Source organism: Camelus dromedarius, chromosome 6, assembly GCF_036321535.1.
Source record: "Camelus dromedarius isolate mCamDro1 chromosome 6, mCamDro1.pat, whole genome shotgun sequence".
Taxonomy (NCBI): Eukaryota; Metazoa; Chordata; class Mammalia; order Artiodactyla; family Camelidae; genus Camelus; species Camelus dromedarius.
In genome coordinates, this window is record NC_087441.1 from 33,630,255 (window position 1) to 33,654,780 (window position 24,526).

Sequence of the window (24,526 nt, forward strand, 5' to 3'; positions counted from 1 at the left end):
AGAGGAGGGTATGAACTAGAGCAGACGCAATCTGAGAGGAGGTTCAGAGAGGTGACGTACAAAGACAGGAGCAGTGGAAAACTGAATGCAAATTTATTTTAAAAATAGAAAGATTACCTTGAAATATTTTATTCTTGATTAGTGCTACTGTTGCTTTAGGTCTCAGTTTACAGCTAATCAAAATAATACTAATGTTCACAAATTATCCAGGGATTCAAATCTTTTTAGAAATCTCTAGAGTCTAGTGTAGAGGTCTCAAAGTGTGATCCAGGGACCCTTTCTGCAAAACTATTTTCATTAAAATACTTAGACTTCATTTGCCCTTTTTTTGTTGTTGTTCTCTGCTAAAAGGACAGTAGAGTCTTGCAAAAACTACCTGATATATGATATTGCAACAGAGTAAATGCAGAAGCAGATATTAAAATGAACAATTTTCTACTAAAGCGAGCAGTAAAGAGATTTGCAAAGGATGAAACAATGCCACTCTTTTCATGATTTTTTTTTTTTGCTTTGGATAATAATTATTTTTCATGAAAATATGTTTCTTATAAGAAAGTCTAATAGGCTTATTTTTATTCTTTAAAATGAATTGATAAAAATTTTAAACATTCTGCATTTTAATTTTTAATATGGTAATCAATACCAAAACCACAGCTCTTTGTGGTCCTCCATAATTTTTAAGAGGATAAAAAGGTCTTGAGACCAAAAAAGTTTGAGAACATCCAGTCCAGTCAGATAATTTGACACTACGCATTTATTTTCTTCTGTTTGAATTAAACTAAGCCATGGAGGAAAGTCAGTTTCATGTGTGCCTCTTCCATTGCAGGCTGAGACTGTTGCTCTAAGGGGGTCTGAAGGTACTGGCGAATTTGCACTTCATTTTTTATTTGAATGAGATGGTGTCTCAATGGCACTAGACTGGAGGGAAAAACCTTTTTACTCTTTCTACAGTGGTAAACTTCTCTTTTTGATGACTTAGCATATCCAGCATTCATTCCACAGTATTATGTGTATTTCCAAATGCTGAAATTTAAAGGAATTTATGTTGATTGTTAGACTCTCAGAAGTAACTTGAAAAGTCACTACACATTTACATAACTATGAACTGAGCTTTCAGAAAACTCCCAAAGGCACCAGATCCCAGAGACTTAAATCTTAATGGCAAATTTCTCTACAATGGCAGACACTAAAACAGCACAGAGATAAAATATGAGATCTGCCCAGATTGAGGTCCTTTCACTCGAATGGAAGGCGCCATGTGCATCACTTTGACTTATTATGGGAAGAATTCATGGCCATGAATTTGTTGACTGCTTTCCAGAGAGCTGACAGCTGCGGATGGATCTGCTTGTTGTTAATAGTCCAAAGTACAAAAGAGGCACCCAGTATATTTTTAAAAACATGGGCTATTTCAGCAGAAAATAATGTAAGACTTGTCTCCTTTCAGAATACATTTAGCATTAAAATAATGCAACGGCTTTACACAAAAACTGCCTCCCACTTGCTCTAGCTTGTGGGGTAAATCTTACTTTTTTTTTTCCAGCTAGAGATTAAGAAAAATAAAAAATAGTACATCTTAACCACTGTGATCCTTCTCTCATTAAGCCTTGTTACATAGAGAATTGTACTGAGACAGAGGGAGACAAAGAGAGAGAGGGAGAGGAGAGAGAGACACACAGCTAAACAACAAAAACAAATTTAATGTTTTTTAAATTTTTTTTTTCCCGCAGACCAGATTGCAATTTACAATCGTGCCATTACATCAAATGCTGCGACACTTCACAATGCCGCCTAAACGCAAAATTGGCCAGGTTTAACATAATAGCTGGCTGCGTAAAACATGAGATTGCAAATGTCACCGGAAAGAAATGATGAATGGCTGTGGGATATTTATATACACTCTATAGATATGTTGGCTAAACTGCTGAAGGAAAATCTGTTAAAACTGATTATTTCAGTTACAGATTTGGGCCCCCAACAGCTTCTTGTATTGCAGGCATCTGGGGTCCTAAGGTCTCTCCTAGGGTAGCGTAGTTTGTCTTGCTCCAGACTTTCCTCCAGTCATCACTCTGCTTGCGTCAATGTTGCTCTGTGCCCCGAAGCAAGACAATGACTCACATCAAGGCTGATGAGGGCACAACAGATAATTTAGCCTCTGCTTCTAGGTGACCTGCCTAGAAATTCTTGCCTTCGCATCACCTCTGGGTCTAGAAGGTTGCTGGGTCTGCCTGATGCCTCCTTAATCATCTGCCTACTTCTGAGGCATCTTCTAAAAAGCAGAGTCACATTCAGGACGTGGAAAGTTTCAAATGATCGTGGCATTAAATGATATACACATTCTATGTCATTTTTCAGGTCTTGATTCCAAGAAAGAACAATACTGCGTAGACTATTCCAGTGTTTCCTTTGAGATATGATGTGATAAAAACCAAAAATCACTATAGTTTACACCTCTGAATTTGAAGGTGAGATTTTTTTTCATATGAATTTAGTGTTACAACAATAATAGCCAACTCTTATATTGTGATTACTATGTGCCAAGCCTTGTTCTCATTTAATCCTTGTAACATACACATGGGTGGCCTCATTGTTATATTCATTTTAAACATGAGGAAACTGAGACACAGAGAAGTTATATAACTTTACCAAGGCCACACAGCTAACAAGTATGAGATTCAGGATTCAAATTCACAATGGCAAAGAGTTCATGCTTTTAATGATGATGATATATTGCCCTGCTAGTAAATAATACAATACTCAAAAACACAATGCCACGTTTGTAAAACCATATATAGTCATTAATCTCAACTTCTGACCTAAAGGTCCTTTGACTGGGTACTGGTGCTGAGCTAGAGGACTTGAGACAGCACACACTGAAATGTGGGCAGATGTATCAGTCAGACTGGGCTAGGTTATGTTGTGGTAACAGACAGCCTTATTATCTCGGTGGCTTAAGGCAACAAAGGTTTATTACTCACTCCTGTTTCCTGTCCGTCATAGGCTAGCCGGGGGCTCTGCTCCAAATTGGCATTGTCCTCACACCAAAACCCAGGAAGACCCAGGACTTGGTATCCACTCCATGGTAACAAGGTTGGAGGAAGAAAGAATGTGACAAAGCATTTGCCAACCATTAAAGCTTCTGCCTGGAGCTGATCTATGTCATTTTCCCTCACATTTTATTGGCCTAACAGAATCATATCACCCCATCTAGCTCCGAGAGGAAGTACAGCCCTCTCATGTGCCCTGAAGGAGAGAAAGTTGGGCTATCTGTAAACAATCCTAGGGACAATCTCAGCACGATCATGTTGAGAAGGGGTTAGTTGAGACAGCACCTGAGAGTCATCTTAGTTTCAGTGTGTCACGTCTTTGGGACAACATTTATTTATGACCACTCAACCCTAGGCTAGAGGCCCTGCTATACACTCCCGTAACACCTGCTTTTTTTTTTTCATATCACTCATCATATTTGTCATTATTTATTCTCTGCATAAGATTTTGTATAAAATCCATGAAGGCAGAGACTAAATTTGTATTGGTCATTGCCATAGTCAGCCATCCTCCACTCTACTTTGGTACTTTCTGATTCAAATCAGCTCAATAAATATTAAGCCAGTAAATATGTGTTAAGCTAGGGAGAGAAATAAGGAAAAGAATCTGTACCTGGCACCCGCTGCCTTTTTGAGCCAGTTTCACTTAAGGACCTTACCTGATGAAACAGAACCATCCCCAGCCAGCAAGTTTACACCCTAGCACAATTTTTGAGACAACCAGAAAGTTCTCCAGTTCCTGCCCACCACCACTTAGGATATCTTGAACAAGAGACCAGGTCTTTCATTCCACAAAGAGAGCTTAAAGGAATAAAAATGTAAATATCTGGGTGAGTTGTCCCATCAACATGAATTACAATCAAAGTAATTATTTTCCTGGTTTAATAGGGATATCAACTTAGAAAGCCAGAAGACTAGACTTTTTAAAGGGAAGGAAGGCCAATGTGGGGGAAAAATGGAGTAGAAAGAAGAGTCTGGAGGTGAGGTGACTAATTTGGAATTTTAAATGTTGCTATGAGCCTCAGCTTATATATATCTTTTCAACCAAGGATCTTCTGTTACATCTAGATTTTGGATTTCATGCCCACGGTGGTCTGAATACGTTCGTGGGACCCATGAGAAATGCACCAAAATCATGAACAGGACGAACCTGATGCAAAGACATAAAAGCAATATGTATGGCTATCTTTAAGTAGCATCATCATCTGTTGCTTTTCCCCCACCCAGACCCCATCACCATCATAAACTGCATGGAGAAAGATTTGGATTTAGACTACATTCTCCTGGGATAGAAGAGCTAATGGAGTTAATGGATTCTGAAGCACAAGGATACTACACTGACTTTTTTGTTTGATCTAAAAAGCAATGCATTCTATGTCATGTAATGTGTGAGTTACTAGGTCATGTGCAAATTTGGGATAATTACTAATACTTAAACTCACATTTCTATGATAATTTAAAATCACAGCACCTTCATTTTTCATCAGAACAAGTCACTTCAGAAATCTAGTAGTATTAAGTCAAAGGGATACACTGTTAATAATGGAGGGAAAAGCGTTTCTAATAAGAAAGCCTTTTCCTTAAACAATCGTACATAAAAGAACTATGTAGGAAGCTTTTAGTTTTCTTAAAGCAGTCAGGCATCATAAATTAGGCTTTATGTCTGACCTCAAATAGAGCAGGATTATCTCAGAGGAGAAGCAAAATAAACATTAAAAAGCTCAGATTACACAGGATCCTGCAGAAAGTCCCACGGTGGGAACTCGTCACTGAGAGTGCTACTTAATTCTTCTCTCTTTTCCTATCAAGGTTCATATTGTCTGTAGGGATAGTTAGAATTTGTTTAAAAAACTCAGTTGATAGAAGTTTGGGCCTTTTGTTTTGTTTTGTTTTGCTTTCCTTAATCAGCACAATTACTGGAATCAAAAGGGAGCCTTTGTGCACAGACACAATTGGAAAAGTAGGGTTACCTTGATAAAGGAAAATTGTGCCTTTTTAGTGTGGGACTCTAAAGCAAAATGTAACCACAGGAGATTTTCCTAGGGAAAGGCAAGCCATCTTTAGAAAAAAATCTCTACCTCTTTGTACTCTGGGTATTAAAGTTTCAAATGTTAAGTCTACATTTCCATTCTGTACTGTTCTATGAAACACGTTGTAGAGGCTTTCCTCTGTAATGGGACTGCTGTCACCGTGATTAACTGGAGACAATCTATGCCAACACAAGAAAAGTCATCAACATTTGCCTATATTAATGTTATGTATGAATCTTCTCCATCTTAAATTGTCAATAATATGCATGTGGTATCTGTGTCTGAAGCTTTACATCATGAAAGTTACTTTGAAATAAGGGTAAAGAAAAAAGAATATGATTTTTCAAACATTTATAAGCACGTTTTCAAAATTATTTCTCAATTTTTTTTTTTACACTACAAATTGAACAGTTAAGATTTGGTGGAGTTTTGTTTGTTTTAAAATGGAAACATTCTTGGTAGAGCTTCAGGAGCACTTGATAAAGAGTCTGAAAGCCAGATTCTTAACCCAGCCTTACCAATTACCAGTGACAAGATCTTAACAAGCTATGAAATTTTATAAATTACAGTTTCCTCCTCTGTAAAACATATAATACATATCTCCTGGAGTTTTTTATAGGTTAATTTTACACACAAATTTACATTTTATAGGTAATTTTACATTCATTATATCCTACCTACACCTCAAGAGTTTGCAATGGCTAAGAAGAACGTTTATGGAATAATGTTAATAGGTCTTCCTAAGGAAAAAATATGGAATGATTAAATGCCACATTCATCTTTGAGTTTCCTGCAAGTCAAGAGAAAAGTGGAAATAGGAAGTAATACACAGACTCATTAACAGAACGAGGAGGAAGTCAGGTAAAAGTAAACTAATTTCTCAAAAGATACAGATGTTTTCCTATTATTAGATTCTACACGTTCACATAGCAAACTCAATAATATAATGGATGAAACAACAGAAGCAAAATTGTAAAAAGTCTGTTTATGACTTTCCTACTGATAAAAGTCAAGAGCACCAGTTAAACAACTCACTAAAGGTCAAACAGTATGCGATTTAACTAGCTGATGATTTAACTTATCACATAGATAAAAGTCTGGAGGTATGGTGACACAACCTTTAGTTAACTTTGATAAGTAATTTCTTGGTCTGCTTTTAAAAGGACCTAAGTAGGAGATAATTTGTGTTTCTTATTTCCTTTTGTTCCTTTAGTGACAGCAGATTGGTCCGTATAATTTCATAATTTGGAAAGCAGTTTAGATAGGTTTTTCTGAATTATCGAGTGTAACATTTTTAAACACCTTTAAAAAATTTATTTATTTATTAGAAACATTTTTGAGGGGAGGTAATCTTTCTCTCTTTCTCTCTTTCCTTCCTTCTTTCTTTAATGGAGCTACTGGGGATTGAACCCAGTACATTGTACTTCCTAAGCACACACTCTACCACTGAGTTATACCCTCCCTGACTAAACACCTTAATATATTTTTTGTTTTTAAACTTATTTGCCTTCTATTAAACAAGGATCATTCATTTGCCTTTGGGAAAATAAGGCTACTTGAAACAAAAACACAAAGGAGAACAAAGAGATGGAACTATGAGTTAGATACACAGAAGAGAATTCCTGAGTTACAGGAATACATGGCTTTAAAATCCATGATCAAGGGAAAGAGAATATGATTTTCTATTTTTTTCACCATCTGTTTCTACATTAAGAGCTAACCACATGGTAGAATTTTACATGGCAGAGGCAGAGAGCATATCATAGAATTTTATTGCCTGTCAGAGGTAGATAGAACCTTGGTTAAGTCCTTGTCACATAGTATAGGCGGGGAGGTCCACTTCTTCAGCTCTGGGGACTGTAAGACACAGGCAGGAGAGACACAGGCAGCAGTGTCCACAGTCCCAGAGGCTTAGCTGTGTGACTGGCTTAACAGAAAGCTAAAAGCAGGAGGAACTTTCATCTTATTCTCTTTGGCATCTGGAGACTAAGTACCATGCCACCCGAGGTAGCCTGCACCAACAGCTTGTGTACACTGTGGAAGTGATCTAGAGGTTCCTCTGTAGCCTCCCTCCCCCCTAAAAAAAAAAAAATCCCTAGAAAGAAACTGGGATTCCAGGTGGGGAACATGATAGGGGTTTCACAAGAGAAGTCACCCCAAGTCCGAAGGTTTCACTGTGGGATGTCCAAGGAGCCGAATAAGAATCAGACCTACTGTGTGCAGGTAACAAGAGGTGATGGCCAAAGTCCCTGAAGGAAGAGATGACATCAACCTGAGGGATTCAAAAGTAGAGGCCAGCAGGATGCACAGAAAGACTACGCCTCCGCCTTACAGAGCAGACCAGCACACAGACCAGGGCAAAACCAGAGACTCTCCACTCACCTGCCTCTATGCCTAAGAGCTTTGTACTGTTTCTCCCTAAAGTGCAGAAATCATCTTGGGAAGTGGGAAGAAGAGAGGAGAAATAGTGCCAGTCTTGAGTTGAACTTTGAATTGGCAAACATTGTACCAAATTTAAACCCTTGTTAACCAAAAAGGGATACCGTTCACTGCCAATTTTGCAATGTGTCTTTTCTTCCCACTATGGTGAGGCTCATGAGGAAAAGCTAGCACCAGCTACGGAAAGTAAGTTTACCGTTCCACACAAGATCTGGGCTGCACGGAAAAAATACTGACTCAGAGTAAGTCAAGGAGAGTTTTCAATTCTGGTGGTCCCCTGTGCAGAAGCACAGAGAGCCAGGCTACTTGGAGTCAGCCTAGGGTCCTTCTCCAGGAGAAAGTTTAGATTGGTTTGGGCCCTTAGATAAACATTTGACTGGAACACCACACTCACATCAGAGAACACGGCAGAAACGCTCCTGGCTCAAAGCCGCTTCACGCTGGGAGAAGGGTCCCCCACACCAGCAGCAGAAAAGCTGCTGCCGGGCTTCGATGCAACGTCTGATTTAGAGCAGCACTGCTTCTTGGTGGGCCTGCCGGGAGGAGTTAGCCATGAAATGTACCCCCGGGGAAGAGAATGAGTTCACAAGCTTGATAGAGTGATTTGGTACTGACCAACTGAATTCTGAAGAGAGTTTAGCAAAGACAATAATTGTAGTTTTTGACATGACTAAAGTTGAGCTATTATTTCTGCCTATAGCGATACACCAAGATGACCTGTCTCTGGGGAATCCTCTTGGCTCATGATAGTAAAATTTTGTCATTGGCATAAAGGAGAACACTTATCTTTCCATTTTCCTCTGGTAGAATGGCACACTCCAGTCTCACAAAGAAATATCAGCGTATTTATTAAATATCTGACAGAGAAGATGGGATTCTGGTGATTTAATGAAATAGTGTTTTAAGAAGCACCTGTCAAGTTATGCCTCCTCCCCAGGCTCCCGCAGGAAAACAGTGTTTGCTGAATCTAAATACTTTCTACCAGGTAAAACCTTTGCAGTTGGACAGACTAATGATTAAATTCAATCCTGCTTTACGTATGGCATTAGTCAAGCCACGTCTCTGATGTAAACACAGCTGAAAAACAGGGCTAATGTTCCAGAATATATTCTTCATTGGATTTCTGTGAGGATCAAGTGAGGTAAGTTTATAAAACCCCCAAGTGTTTGGCACATAGTAGAAATTCAATAAACATTAGTTCTGTCCCTCTTGTTATAATTTAGGGATCATAACAGAATCCTGGACTAAATTCTGAAAACAAATCTGAAATCACTTGAGGTTCTGCCCAAAGACTCATGTTGAATTTCAAGATATTTTGCCAAAGGAATTCTGATTTTGAAATTTCTCTTCCACTTGTTATTAAACATTTTTGAGCACAAAGAAAGGACTTGGAACTCTATAGACATTCTTGTTTCCTTAAAAAAAAATTGCATAGGAAACTTTTTGTTTTTGTCTTTCAATCAAGGAGAGGAAAGAAACAGGGTTTTGTTGTTTTCTTTTTTTTTTTATCTTTCTCTTCTCCTTCTAAAGCACAGTCTTTGAGAAGTTTGAAGTAAATGACAATGAAATATAAAATTATGCAAATAATGGCACCAAAGTAGCATCTCTTTTAAATTGTTAGGGATTCCTAGTTTTGTAAATACATTCTGGGACTCAGTATGATGCCTAACCTTAAACCACTGAGATGTTAAGGTCTGAGCTATCGATTGGGAAATAAGTAATTTTTTTTTTCAAAATCTGCTTTTTGTTGGCCAAGTGAGCATCAGTATTTTTCCCCTATATAGTCAGCTCAGTGGCTTCACTGGCTTGATTACACTAGCTGTGTAATATTGGGAAACTCATTTAACTCTTTTGGATAATTTTTTATTCCTTTATGTAAAAGAATATGCCAGGATAGATGGGCTTTGATGTTTCTTCTGCATCTAAAATACTGTGACCCTATGTGCACCTAGTTGTGTGTAGAAAGAAATGGTATGAGTTGTTGAGTGACTTAGATTTAAAGCACCTGAGCTTAAGAGTGCCCCAGCTCCTCTAACTTCGGATATGAGAGAAGTGCTTGCCTGCCTTATTCCAATTTAAGTGGCTGCTGTGCATCCAGCATTACCCAGACTCTAGAATCCAAGGAAGTCTCCACCCTCACAGACTTTGAAGTTCAGATGAGAGGGGCAGATATAAAACTACTGCATACCCTAAAGTACATATAGGATTTAGAACAAAGAGAGAACGTGAGAATAATACCAGTAGTATCAATAGTAAACAACTGAAATTGAAGCTTCTGCACACCAATGTTTATTTTAGCAAACGTTCTCTCTTCAGAGCTATTAATAGTGTTTTCGGGTCAGAACCGAGTCCAGTGAGCAGAGGCTGGGCGTATCTGAGACTTCTGTTGTGCAACGGGTCACGCTCAGTTTCTAACGACCGTCAACTGGAAACCAACTTCATTAACCACTGAGTAATTACCAACACTCTCATGAATAATGGTCAAGGTAATTTTAGAAACAGCCATTTAGCTGACACATCAAAGGTGACCAAACATGTCTCACAAAGTAATGACTCTGACTAGTGAAAAATTAAACCACATCCTCTCATCAATTTGTTTTCAGATCAGTTAATGGAGTCTCCTACAGAATAGGTTTTATTTTTATTTTTCTGGCTTCATGTATATGACCTTGATTGGGATGGAGGAAATGCTTTCAGATAGAATATTGGCAATGATGCTGTCAGTAATTCTCAGGTTTGTTATTGTAGTGACCTTGTGGAAGAGCACTGTGATTCCCAAGCTAAATATCGTGTCACCTGACAGAAACTTGGGTGAGATGTCTGTGACTTTGAAAGCAGTATCTTTTTGTGTGTGCTTTAACTGTTCAGGAAATGATTGTGTTCTCACTGGAGAAATGGTCTTGTAATGCCGAGATTTGGTAGAAAAGGAGGATGATGAGAAAAAAAGACTCAAAGACTAAGACGGATAAGAGATAGGAGGTCGACTGACAAGGTCAAGGGATAAAGTCTTAGAGAGGATGGTAGCACTGCTGGTGTGGACTCTATTTAAAAAGAAAGGAAAGATCCTGATACATATTTCAGTTACACAGTCATCAACTAAATTATGTAAATGAATTCATAGCTATAAACAAAACTAATTTTTTTTCCCATGACAACAGACTGATAACACTAACATCATTTTATCCTTTTTATTCCCTTATCTAGTTTAATGCCATGGCTCACCATTACAACACTGGAACACTGACTTACAAAAACCTTCACCTCCTTTGCCCACTTCCCTTTCAATTATAGTCACCTGGAAAAAGCTCAGTTCTAGGTTAATCAAATTTATCTGCTGACTCCATGCCTGCATCGGACAACCATGCTGTGACATTTTATATTCATGCACAAATCCCAAAATGGCAATCCACGATGCTCTGCAATTCTACTTTAATTATTTAATATATTAGATTTCATATTCTCCAGCACCTTCTCTCTCCTCAATCTTCCATCACTTCCTACTTTACTTTTTTTTTTATTGAAGTAGTCAGTTTACAATATTGTGCCAATTTCTGGTGTACAGCATAATGTTTCAGTCATACATGTACATACATATATTCCTTTTCATATTCTTTTTCATTATAGGCCATTACAAGGTATTGAATATAACAATTCCCTGTGCTAAACAATAGAAACTTGTTTATTTTATATATATATATATCTCAAATCTCAAATATATATATATATATATCTATTTTATATATATCTGCAAATCTCAAACTCCCAGTCTATCCCTTCCCACCCCCTTCCCCTACTCTGGAAACCATAAGTTTATTTTCCATGTCTGTGAGTCTGTTTATGCTTTGTAAATAAGTTCATTTGTGTCCTCCTTTACTTTTAACTAAAGATCTTGCCCAATACATCACTAGCAACACCAGGAAATAGGAATTTTCTTATTTTCTACCAAAATAAAAATCTATTTGAATCTGAACCCATGTTCTCTCTTCTATTCTTTACAATGAATAGTGTCCCAGTTTCTATCAAAGGCCAACCCCTCCACCTATGCTCTGAAGCTCATCACCATTTCCTTCTCAAGGACTTTGTTCCTAAAAGTATTACCAGTCCTGCATAGTCAATTTCTTGCTTGCTTTTGGATCAAAAAGATACATATAAAAACTCTTTTATCTTTCATCTTAAAAGTCATCCTTGAGGCTAGAAGCAATGACACTCCAGTAACAATGAGCACACCTAGGGCCAGACAGTATTTTCTCAATACCATTCTTCAATAAAAAGAACTGGAGCTCCTTGGAGAACTGGTTAATCATAGGCCTAAATTAGTGAAAATACAGGCTGAACATCGTGTGGTGCCAGAAGATGAGTAAATGTACACATATACAAGTACACACGTACACACACACACACACACACACACACACACACACACACACAGAAAAGAAAATAAATTTTAAAAAGAAAAGAAAAATGAAAAGGATTGGGACAAATGAAAAAGTCCTAAGAGGCAACCTGAAAAAGCCTTCAATGGCTAAAGTAAAAACAAAGGGGGTAACAGAATAAATGACAGGATTGGATTATAAGCCAAAGAATACAGTCAATACTCTGGAGTTCATACTGATATATATAAATACTGGAGTAACTAATGAGCTACCTGGGTAAATGGGAAGTGACATCTCTTTCCTACGGAAGAATTCCAAGTAATAAATGTAGGATGAATGAGGAAAACAAAAAGTACCACTAGGACTCTTCAGTAATATTTGTCACAGGCAAGATCCACCGATGAGGCTAAAACTTACACACAAACGTTTAAGGAGAAACAGCATCCCTGCATGGTTCCCAAAGTGTCTCCCCCAAAACATTCAGTAATTACAAAGTAAAAAATAGTAACGTTACAGAGGAAGGCCGTGGCGAAGACACCACCTTAGCTGAGTAATCATGGTCAGAATAACCAGAAATAAAGTTCAACATCATGTATTCCCTGATTAGAAGCTCTGAGAAGGGCATATCATCTTTGTGGTACCCTTTTCAATAATACACACCCTCAATCTAATGAGAAAACAGCAAACAAACCCAAACTGAGGGATGCTCTCTAGTTCTATCAGATATTAACATAAGAGGGAGATGGATGAAGGGCGTATGGGAACTCTGTACTATTTTGTAATTCTTCTCTAAGCCTAAAATTATTTCAAAATACACATTTTAAAAGCCACCTTTGTCCTAATATCTTCTTCCAGCTACAACACAGCAAAGCTGCTTGAAAGAGTGGCCTGGGGCTCCTGACTCCACCTCCTCACCTTCAGTCAGACTTTGGATGGACCCATCGTCTGAAATGGTCACCAGTGACAATCTTCGATTGCCTGAAGGATCTTGGCTTTCTTCTTCAGCAATAAGGGCTGGATGAAGACAGAGGGGGCACCTGAGTTTTGTGGCTACATTTCTGGAATATTCATCATTTCCTTTTCAGTAAAAGGGAAGTCAAGATACGATCATTTCAGTATTTTCTAGGGTGATGATCATACGCCACTGGAAGAACATAATTACATTCCCTGCCCAATCCAGTCCTGTTACTGCTTCCTGTTACTGTTACTTTATTGGTAATTCCAAGACATATTTTTCTTCCTAATATATTTAGCAGGCCACACATGATAATAGGATAAGTTAGTAAGAACCCTATACAAATAAACTATTTCAAGGATGAGATTATTTCTATATTATTCCCTAACAAGTGATTCCACAGATATAATACATACTGGACTGGATCAATTCTTTGGCATATTTTGCTTAGGAAACATGGCAAATATGTTAATAATATCCTCTGCTTCCTTAAGAAAGAGGAAGTATCACATGGCTAGCATCATGAACCTCTGATGGCTCATTTTGAGACTTTCATTGCAAATTTCATATAAGAATAATGCTGAATCCAAGAAACATTAGGAGATCTGTGACATTATCAAAAAGAAATTTGTGGTTTTTCACTGACCTAAATAAATGGCTCTCAGTTTGCTTGTTATTGATGTGTGTAGAGAAAGCAGGGGTGGGGCCGTGTGGAAAGGGAGTGGGAAGCAATTAATTAAGTTCCTGTGCTTTAGTTCAGGCAGCAGTGTTAGAGTTAAACTGGCAGCACTATAAATGGAAAGAGAGGGATGGGGGCTGCAGGTACATTAGAACTTGCTCTTGCTGCCTGAGATCAAGAACACAAACTGACTTCCACCCCTTGCTTGATTCTTAAAGAACATTTTTAAACTATATTTTCAGGAGACAAAAACATATAACAAATAGTATACCACAGGGCTTTAAGTACAATTTTTAAACAACTGCCTCTGTGTATTACAATGTCAGTTATAGGCTCCAGCTGTTACAAATAGCTTTGTTCTTAAGCTCCTGGCTGAGCAAATGCAGAAGATAGATGTTTTGCAATGTCCCAGACTTTAAAGTACTTTCTATATGTATTTATAATCGAATGGTCAAGTCTTGCAAATGTTATTACATTAACATCTAAAATGCTATAGTAAAACATAACTTAGAATAATACTCCATAGTATTCAATTAGTTCGAGTATGTTAGATACTTCCACCAAAAAGCAATAGAATGTTCTCTTCCTACTTTACTTGAACTATGAATAAATCAAGAATTATAGCAAAGCCGAAAAAAAAAAAAAGGTGATACGCTAACAGTTTCTGGTATTCTTGTCCAAATGCATTTTAGGCATTTCTCTAATACCATTACAATGAATAACCATTCCTTATTTTGTTTCTCTTCAAAATTAAAAAAAAACTTTTTTCTTCACATGATCAGTTCTAAAAAGAACCACATTTTCTATATCCAAACAAAAATGTGAAAAAGGTCTTGATGTTCATATGCAATAGTCCTGTAACTTGCCAGGGATGCATTTCTATTCAGGTATAATTCCGTGTACTGAGCTGGCCTGACTTGTCCACCAGGCAAGGGAAGATTGCTGTGCACTTCACACTCAGAAGCTTCAGGGCTCCACGTACCCGGTCTGTGAGGCTGAGAATGTGCCTTCGGATGTTTTGCAATGAGTTATCCACTTTCTCTTTGCTCACTTCTCCGCCTGGAATTTTCTTCTCCTACTCACTATTGCCTCTCTTGTTTCCATCCCCACTATCTCAACCAAAAGCACCACTTTAAAGCCTACTTTCACTATTTCCTGCTCACTGATGACTTATCTGAGTTCTCAAAGTCACGGTGAGTTCCTCTCTTCTACCCGTAATTAGAATTTGGCTGCAAATATCTTGACGGTGTGCTGTGGACGGAATGTTTGCGTGCTCCCAAAATTCGCATGCTGAAGCCTAATCCCTAAATGTGACGGTATCTGGAGGTGGGGGCTTTTGAGGAGGCGATTCCCTCATGAGGGTGAAGCCCTCATAAATGAGTGCCTTAGATAAGAAGAAACACAAGGGACCTTGATGCCACCCGCTCTGCTCTCTGCCAGGTGAGGATACAAGAGTCTAACATTGCAAACCAGGAAGCAGGTTCTCTCCAGACACCAGCTCTGCCAACACCTTGATCTTGGACTTCTCAGCTCCCATAACTGTGAAGTATTAATGTGTGTTGTTTAAACCACCCAACTGTGGGATATTTGTTATAGCAGCCTGAACTGCCAAAGACAGGACAGAATTATATTTACTTCTATTGAGCCTCCCAATGAGTTCAATAAATAAAGACATGCTCAAAATACATTAAGTGAGATAGGATGGATACACACACACACACACACACACACACACACACACGTCCTAGATAACTTGAGATCTTGTTCAGGGATACCTGAGTACTGAGTTTGAGAACATGTCCTTGCTGGTGACATAAAAAGCAGTTTCTCAACAAGTCAGCAGTTGTCAGAACTCTCAGCAGACAATGTCTGTATGGAGACTATCACCTGTAATCGCCTGCCGAGTCTGGAAACTCAAGAACCCTGGTGGGGCACCAAGGGACCACACTAAAGGGGCAAAAACCACACTTACACTCTCCTCTATTCCTGTTCTATTAAGTTTGCTTGTGCTAAGTTCTGTATTCTTGGCTCATAAATCTGAAATTGGCTGTGTGTATGAGATTAACAGTATCGCTTGCACCTTGATGCACATGTTATTCTTTACCCATAATACTGTTTCATTCTATGTATAAAGCAGAACTGTGATCAGAAATAAAGATGAAGAAATCAGAAAGCAACAAATTGGTGTTTTTCTGCACTGTTGTTATTTTTTTTCTGAGAAACCTTGTTCAAAACAAAACATTAAAAATAGCTGGAGAGAGCAGTCTTTAAATGATGCTATTTACTTCTAACGTGTCACTAGAATATACAGTAACTGTCACTAACACAGAATCAAATAATCAAATTTCATGGCAGAATTCCTGAGACTAATGTTTGTGTCATTTCATTTTGTAGTTGTTCTGCGGGTAAGTGAAAGCCAATTTTACCAATTACATTACCATCATTTAGTACATTGCACATAAACAACTATATCAGTGTCATTGGGTAAAGTAGTTAGCATTTGATGGGTGCACTCAAAGGTAAGGAATCAGCTTTAATAATAAATTATAATACAAAAGAATATAGTAAATACACGTATATCCTAGAGATGTACTCTTTCCAGGTTATTTACTGTAAACTTGAAAATGGAGGAAAAGATAGTTAAATAAGTTGATGTTTGTCAAAGAGCAAACACTTAGAAAAGACAAAATAACCCATGCTATAAGCTGTCTCAGTCATGTTAAGAACCTCACCATAAGACTTGGCTGACAGAAACTAGCTGTGTTGCTGAAATATATCTGATGTTATCCCAACAGTGATCTTGTCTCTTGCAGAGATTTAATCCACTGTGTGTCTTTATGGGAAGGGGCTACAGTTTTAGCAGGGAGAAGAGAATAGCATTCTGTTATTTCCATCATTTCTAATGAAAGGAAGCTAGCTCTCCTTTCTAAGAGTTAGAGATTATTTCCAAGTCAAACAGCTTCTAGCTTTCATTTAAAGAGCAAGCGACTCAAAGTTTTAGCTATTTTCAGGGCAGGCATTGGAGCAACTCTGCATACACAAGATGTGCCACAGTAAGTGTTCAGTCGCAAATCTCTGTAGGCAATTTATTTGATGTAAAATTTGAGCATTCCCCCTCTCCTTTTTAAAGGAAGTGAGAAGACCTTACTGCATCCAAATAGAAGGGTTTTATGTCACTGCCCAGAGTAGGAGAAATATTGATTTCTCCATGATTTGCTTGATTTGTCATTTACAGCTTTAAAAGGATCTACCTATAGAACTTTTTGTCATCACATTATGTTCATCTTTATCTAGCAATACAATAAAGAATTTCTGGAGAGTACTAGGATTTCAAGTGTACTTAAAAATGTTGGTTCTTTAACCTCATAGTTCTCAATTTAAAAGCTAGGAAATACAAGTTTTAGAAAGTTTTCAAAATATCAGTAAATTATTTTTATTTAAATACAACAATTGTAATGGGTATGTTGAACAGGCAGGTGTCACTGAATTTAATCAGATACCATCTAAGTTTTTCTTCCTACTGTCACTCCGAATTTATTGAGGTGAGGAAAACATTCCCTGCCTCTGGATTAGAACACAGGCTCTTCTGTGACATTTCTGCTCTCTGTTAGTCACTAAAAAGCTCACGCTAAGTGGTAAAACCCAAATTAAATTCCACAATTAGAATGCCCAGTTCCATGTAATTTTCGAAAGCTTCATATTCATGCAAAACTGCTGTTGCTTACAAGTTCCACAGTTGTGCCTGCTAGTGGGGAGAGTCTGGGGCTGGCAAGGTCGGGAAGTGGAGTGGCTGGTCATTCTTTACTTCACAGCTCCTCATCCTTCATCTTGAAACAAGAGATTTCTGACCCTCCTGCAGCTGGAGATGAGGGGTGAGAAGTAGGGAGGCTAAGAAGTTCTTACTTGACTGACACATCACTGGCTGGTTCCCTGGTCTCAGGGTCTGAGAGCTATTTGGAGCTGAGTCTCTGCGAGTTATTCAAGGACCCCAATCCATGGTGGGTCTCTCACAATGCAGTTTACTTGACCAGTGCAAATGTACTCTCTTCCACTCCGGGATTCTAAGGCTCTACTAGCGGCTTCTTCTCTACCAAGAGCCGTTAACCCCTAGGAGACCTCATTTGGTAGAATCTAATGTGACCTGCAGCTGGTTCTCTCTGAAGACTGGCCTGCATCTTCTCCTGGGAAGACAAGGGTGCATTTTTGCCTCAACAAACACTGGGAGCAGGTTGATACCAATGTAGTAGCAACTCTTCTCACTCTTTGGTCAGTGCTACCTGACTTGTCTTCCTCTTAGAGATTTCTGGGCAGGGCTAGATGCTAGTCCAATGTGCCCACTGATAGCAGAGCTCACAGCTCGAATTCTCCAAGTCTCCAGCTGAAGGCCTTTCTGTCTTCAAGGGCACCACACCCTTTTCCGTTGGAGGAGTGGGACTGTCCTCCTACTCCACTCATATCTCCTTTACTACCTCCTCTCAAATCCCATCATCTCACCCCCTATCCACTTAGCATGGTTTTGTACCACTTCTATAAATCCAACATACAGAATTGTACCATTTCAGAACTCAACATCTTTTGTGTTTGGCTCATCAGCTAAATTTTCTACTTTAATGTTCTATTACACAATATTTATTTAAGTCATCTAACACTAGTCAATGGCAAGATTTTCTCCTTGAAAATTCTTATTAAATGTCAAATTGGGTCATAGATTGGCAAAGTGTGTTTTGTTTTGAAGTTATATCTAATAAAAATAAACATCAGTTTCCTTATTACAATGAAGGAGCTCATTAAGCCTGCAGGCAATTGGTATTGAGATTAAGTACATAATGAGTTATTTACTAATCTATATTTTATGATGTTCTTGTAAACGTATTAATTATTTGGCTAGGTAGTGAAAAGATTAGTTGTATAACAGCATGTAGAGTTTCCCAAGGAAAATGGAATACAAATTTTGATTAAGATGTCAAAACATCTACGACATTTCCTAATTTTTAGAACAGTTGGTATGCAGTGTCTACCATTTAAGTTCTATTAAAATTGTGAACATGGGGGAAATAGCTAGTAAAAAGAAATATTCTTTTGACTTCACAGTGGTATTTTGATTATTTTTATTATTATTTAATATTCACCAAGCAGCCATGCTGAGCAAAGCTCTAATTTAATGTTTATCAAGTGCTATGAAGTACTTAGATAAAGGAGACCAATCTAGGATTATTGTATTTAGAAATTCAGACTATCTATTCATCAAAATGTCTGGTGAACACATGTTTTCTTTTTTTATTACTTCTTATTTTATTCTTCTTTTAAAAGTTTAGTTCTTATAAATATTATGGATTTTTACAGCCAGATTTTTCTTTAGTATCATAGATCAGTTTAGTATGATTAGTCAAATAAGAATTCAATAACTATTGCATTATATTGATGACCATGAACATATGACAAAGTCAAAGCTGAGGGGCTCTTGCACTTGACTTGGGTCTGTGAAGACCCTTTTGAGGTCATCCAATCTTTTCTCCTGCCTTTAGCATTTTAGACAAGCAATGTCGTTATTTCGCTGAGGATTTTAAGACTGAGAAGTGCCTTTTTCTAATCTAACCCCATAGTGTGACCTGTTTTTTTAATTTTTTGTTAGACAGTAGTGAAGGTCTTTAAACAGAACTTGGGACCAGATTTGAGTATATTTGTCTGCTCCATCTTTTACAAGTTGGCCAAAACACCTATCCAAGCCTCTATTTCTTCACTTAAGTGAGGCTACAAATATCAAACTTTCAGAGGCATGAAATAATTTATACGAAAACTACAAAATTGTACACCAGTGTTAAGTATTTTTATTTTTTCACACTTGCCTACCACCATACGTTATCCTCCTTGAACCTAAAAGATAACAGGAGATGCTAGAGTATTTTGACTTTTAAATCCTAGTTTTATTTAACCTAAAATGAATGGTGTAGCTATGACTACACCATTAAATTAAGAAAATAAGGCTGCCCCTTAAAGATAAATAGTATATTTTTGGAAAGCATTCCATTTTCCTTTTACCTTAAATTTACAACACTGTGTTTATCTGTATTCCTTATTTTTTGAAAATCATGGTCACTTTTATTTATATCTAAAATTTAATCCTGAAATAAATTTCTTATTCCCAGATGGTAAATTGTTAAATATATAATTATCTCTTTTCTAGATAGTCAATATACTTAGTCATCATGGTTGTATCATTTTAAGAATGGGTATATACCTAGTGAAGCATTTATTTATTACAAACAAGCTTAAAGATAGAATGAAAAGCAAATGTTATACTGTCTGTCAATGAAATGTAGCAAGAGGCTGATCACATATCGGTCCTATCCAGATGCAACTTGAAAGATGTGAACACAAGTCTCTGACGGATGCCTCCAAGGAGACGGATGCCAGTGTTAGGAAAATGACTTCAGCAACTGCTAACTGGGGTCTCCTAATGTGTGTCACAGATGGGATTGGCAGAAAATACTGGTGTGTGTTTTAGAAACATGACCTAATCTCTCCCTAATTGAGGAGGTTTCTAATTGTGTAATAATTGGTTTTCACAGTTGAATGTCACAGTATTTAAGACATTTGCCAATGTATTAGCTCTAACACCAAGCAAAGCACGTACTTTCTCCCAAATGCATCTTTCTGTATACATTTTCCAAAATATGTTTTATAGGCTATATACACACCCACACCCACACCCACACACACACACACACATTATATATTTTATTATATTGGTCATAATTTGAGAAAGTTATGTTAAATGAATACTTACTATGTTCCCTTTACATTAATTAATCCACTCAGCAACTTATATAGTTCCATTATCTTTTTCATTGTAAAAATGAGGAAATTGGGGCTTAAAGAAGTTAAATTCGTTGCTCATGCTGTCCTCTATCTCAGTCTTCTATGTCTGACTGAAATGCTCAAGATGTCAACCTCTAAAATACACTGCCTGACGTGCTAAAATGTTGCATAGTTCTCCTCTGGAGAAGATTTTTAAAGTCAGTAAGACAATGTTTTTTTAAATAGTCTTTGGTAATAGTATCCATATTTTAGAAATACAGGCTAGTACAAAGGTGTCTAGGTGTGTGTGTGTAGAAGTGGAAATAACTAGAAAGAGCAGGGTAAAATTTATTGAGTTCTAAATACTTGATAACACATTATTTCATTTTCTCTTCATAAAAACACTGTGGCGTATATATTCTTATCCCGATTTCACAGACTTGTAAATGGAGGCTTAAAGAAGTTGTGTAACTTACATGCCACCATATAGCCAGCATATGGCTAAGCTAGGATTGAAGCTTAGGTCTGCCTGAATGCAGTAATTTTGTTCTCCATCACTCTAGTGAAAAATATTTCCTTAAAAGAAAAGGAACGGGAATCATTACAGATGTGCAAAAATCACCAGTGATAACAGGGAAGAAAAAGATTGATAAGTGCTGGCATATTTAATTGAAGGAAACTGTTTTCAAAGAAAAGAGCAAATTGCAAAATTGGCTGATTTAGACCTATGAACGTTAATTTCTTAATTTGAATTTTTAAATTGCCTATCTGTACATCAAAATGACTGGAGCTGTGCTCTGTGAGGAAGTTGCCTTGTCATAGGAAATTTGTCTGAAATTTAATTCATAAAACTTTTAAGTATTTGCACAAATTACTTAAATTGGTTTCTTTATAGCCCACTATATTCTGCTATGCTTTCTGGGTTACATCATTAATTTGCTTAGAAATCAAATGTAAAATCCACATCCTTTCTGCTACAGAAGACACTGAGCATATTTAATGCATAAATATTTTAAACCTTGGTGTTTAAACAACAAATTTAAGATTGACTAGAATATGGCTTGAAAATCCATAATGGGTTTTGTCATTTTCTTTCTTTAATCACTATTAAATATATTTATTAAAACAACTGAATAAATTAATTAAAACATAATTTAAAGTGTTCTGGCGTAATTTTAACAAGCTATTTATTTTAAAGTAACAAATACATTATCTAGATTTAATTTATATTATAAAATATAATGCTAAGTGGATAATTTATTCCAGATAATTAATTTGATTAATCTGTATACACGTAAAAGAAAGATCCTAAAAATGAATGAAAGCGTACATGCATGCTTGAATAAATAAATGACTGAACGAAAAAAGAGTATCTTGAGGCAGAACAGGATAAAGGCAGAGGGAGTGACATTTGCTTCACTCACGGCTCTGACTCAGGAGTGTTTGTTTAACTGAGAAAAGTGATGCAATGATCCTAAATCACAGTTCTCTTAGCACTGAACAAGAGTAGTAGTGAACTATGTATGCCCTAAACTCTGGACGAACATTAAATATCTCCGATTACACAAAAATAGGACGTTGATAACTTTATTCATTGAACGTTTTTCTGAATCACTACTAAGTGTCTAACTTACGCGATGCATCAGGAATGTAGACGTTTAAAATAGGACCCTGGCCTTACCATTCATTCCAAGTGAATAAAGTTCATGGAAAAGGCTGACAGAGATTATGTAAAGGAATATATTACAAGAACTCTGATGTGACAAATGAATATGTCACTTCCAGTAGCATAGAGCAATATTAAAAAACAAACACAAGCAGAAATAAAACAGGAACAATTGATTATAAAATACGAAATGAAATATTTTGAAAAAATATTCTCATGGAGTAAATAGGAACTAAATATAAATAAATATAGTTTAACTAAGCAAACAAGAAGATAAATGTATCAGAATATAGCCCAGCAGAATTAATTCTGAACACAGCACGGAAAGACACAATCATTAAAATTACACTAGAAAGCAGCTGAGACACAATTAACGTTATGAGCATATTTTCAAAGGCAAAAATGAGTTTTCAATCAAGAGAATGGAGGCAGTGGTAGAGAAACAACATCTGAAGAATAAAAACTGTGGATTTTCCAAATGGATGTGTTTTTGAATTGCGTTTGAAAAGTGTTTTTCAAACAGTAGGTGGATGCTACATCTAAATATAACAAAATGACCTTCAGCATTAAAAAAAAAAAAAGAAAATGAAAGAAAGCCGTAGACGAAAAGGAAAGATTATTTGCAAAGAGGCAACAATCAGACCAAAAACAGATTTTTTTTTCACATGCTAGAAGAAAAGAGTAATGTCTCCGTACTGCTAAGTAACTTCAGATATTTTTGCCCTGCTAAACTATCATTGGAATGAAGGCAAATTAAAGCTATCTCAGAAAATATCTAAGGTAGTCATCCCTACAGACCATTCCTCTGCAAAAAAAAAAAAAAAAAAAAAAAATATATATATATATATATATATATATATATATATATATATATAAAATATTCACTTATCCAGAGGAAACATAGACACAGAAGAAAAGATGGTCTTTAAGAAAGCACAGGGCACATACAAAATTAAACTTACATAACGTGTTAAATTTAATTAGCCATAGTCTGCAAAAGGGTGGGGAAAAGATAGCATTAAATAAACCATTTGAAATAAGTGAAAATATAGCCATAATGACAACAAATATAAGCAGATTTGACTCCCCTTTAAAAGCAGAGAATATAAAAGTGAATAAATAAAAAAGATATTATTTATCATTCCACTCACTGCTTAAAAAACACATCTCTAAAAAGATAAAATTACATAAAAATACTAAAAATACAGTAATTAAAAAGACTCACCAGGTAAATACTAGTAACAAGAGCATTAGTTACCACCAAAATGTAGCTGTATTATTCTCAATCAATACAGAATTTAAGCGAAAAGCACCAACAGGGGTAAAATGACACAGTACATATGAATAAAAGGGAATATTTACAAGGCAGATACAATGATCATGAACTTGTGTCTAACACATGGCTAAATACAGAGACAGAGAGATAAACAGGAAGAAAGAATCTGGCAGAATTTGACAAAGCAATTGACAAATCAACAGTTAATAGAGTCAGAAACTGAAAAATCAGGCACACTCAAAAGACAGTAAATATAGAGATTTGAACAACACACCTGTTTTAATGCCCATGGAGATACACATGCATACACCTGTGTGTGTATAAAAACTATTGTGCCCAATAAAGTGAAAAATGTGTATTTTTTAAAATATAAATACAACATTTACTAAAGCAAGCAACAGAGTTCATGGAAGAAAGAAAATCTGTGGGGCTACACCTAGGGGCACTACAACCAGATTTCACCAAGAAGGGGACAGTAATGAGTTTGTGGATGTTCATTATTTAAGTCAATTTTATCACATGTTAAACAAGCTAAATCAAGGTCAAAAGAGGAACACTCCAGCTACTCAGTATGATTTGAGGAAATTTAATTTCTTCTTCTCAATTTAGGAGAATTTTCCTACATTCTTTCTGAAACACTTTGTTAACAGGAATGAAGTAGCAGTGAGCTTGTAGTGTCTACTTGTGGGTACACAGCAGCGCAGTGGCTTTGTAGACAAAGATGTAAAAGTGACCACCTTTTGCTTTTGCCCCTGTTTTATAGAAACTGCTTTTTCCCTTCCCTGTGGTCACAGAGGTGGTGGCTGAGTTTGGCATTTGGAGTCGGGGCGAGGGCAGCCTTTATGATTATAGCTCACCCATCCTTTTCTCATAAAGCTGAAGTTTCAAATGAGTGAACCCTGCCCCTGGTTGCTAGCTGTGTAATGTGTACTTGGCTGTGAGTCATGCTTATTGGCTTCTGTTTCCCACTTGTTCTGCCTGTGTGTTTATTTGTTTGTTTGCCACATGGATTCCACAGAGGACAGTATTTCACAGAGACAGAGAGGAAAAAAAAAAAAAAAGGAACTGAAATCCTATGAGATGCAGCAAAAGAGCCTGAGAGAGAGCCTGATAATCTGCAATTCCAGTCTTTGAAGCCTGGCAGCTCCCCAGCCCTTGAAGTGCATGAAACATCCCTGCATCCTTATGATAAATTCTCCTTTCGGGTTAGCTAGCTCATGCATTTTTCTGTTAGTAGCAATTGGGAGAGTCCTAACTAATTCT

General features: G+C 36.9%; 1 protein-coding gene and 1 non-coding gene across 7 annotated transcripts in view; both read right to left on the reverse strand.

The window, feature by feature from the left end:
• Positions 1-24,526, reverse strand: part of NKAIN2 (sodium/potassium transporting ATPase interacting 2) — an 850,734-nt gene that overhangs the window by 203,394 nt on the left and 622,814 nt on the right. The gene's annotated exons all lie outside the window — the stretch shown is intronic.
• TRNAP-AGG (transfer RNA proline (anticodon AGG)) lies at positions 6,467-6,535 on the reverse strand. The gene has a single exon. It is a non-coding gene; the product is annotated as a tRNA-Pro (tRNA).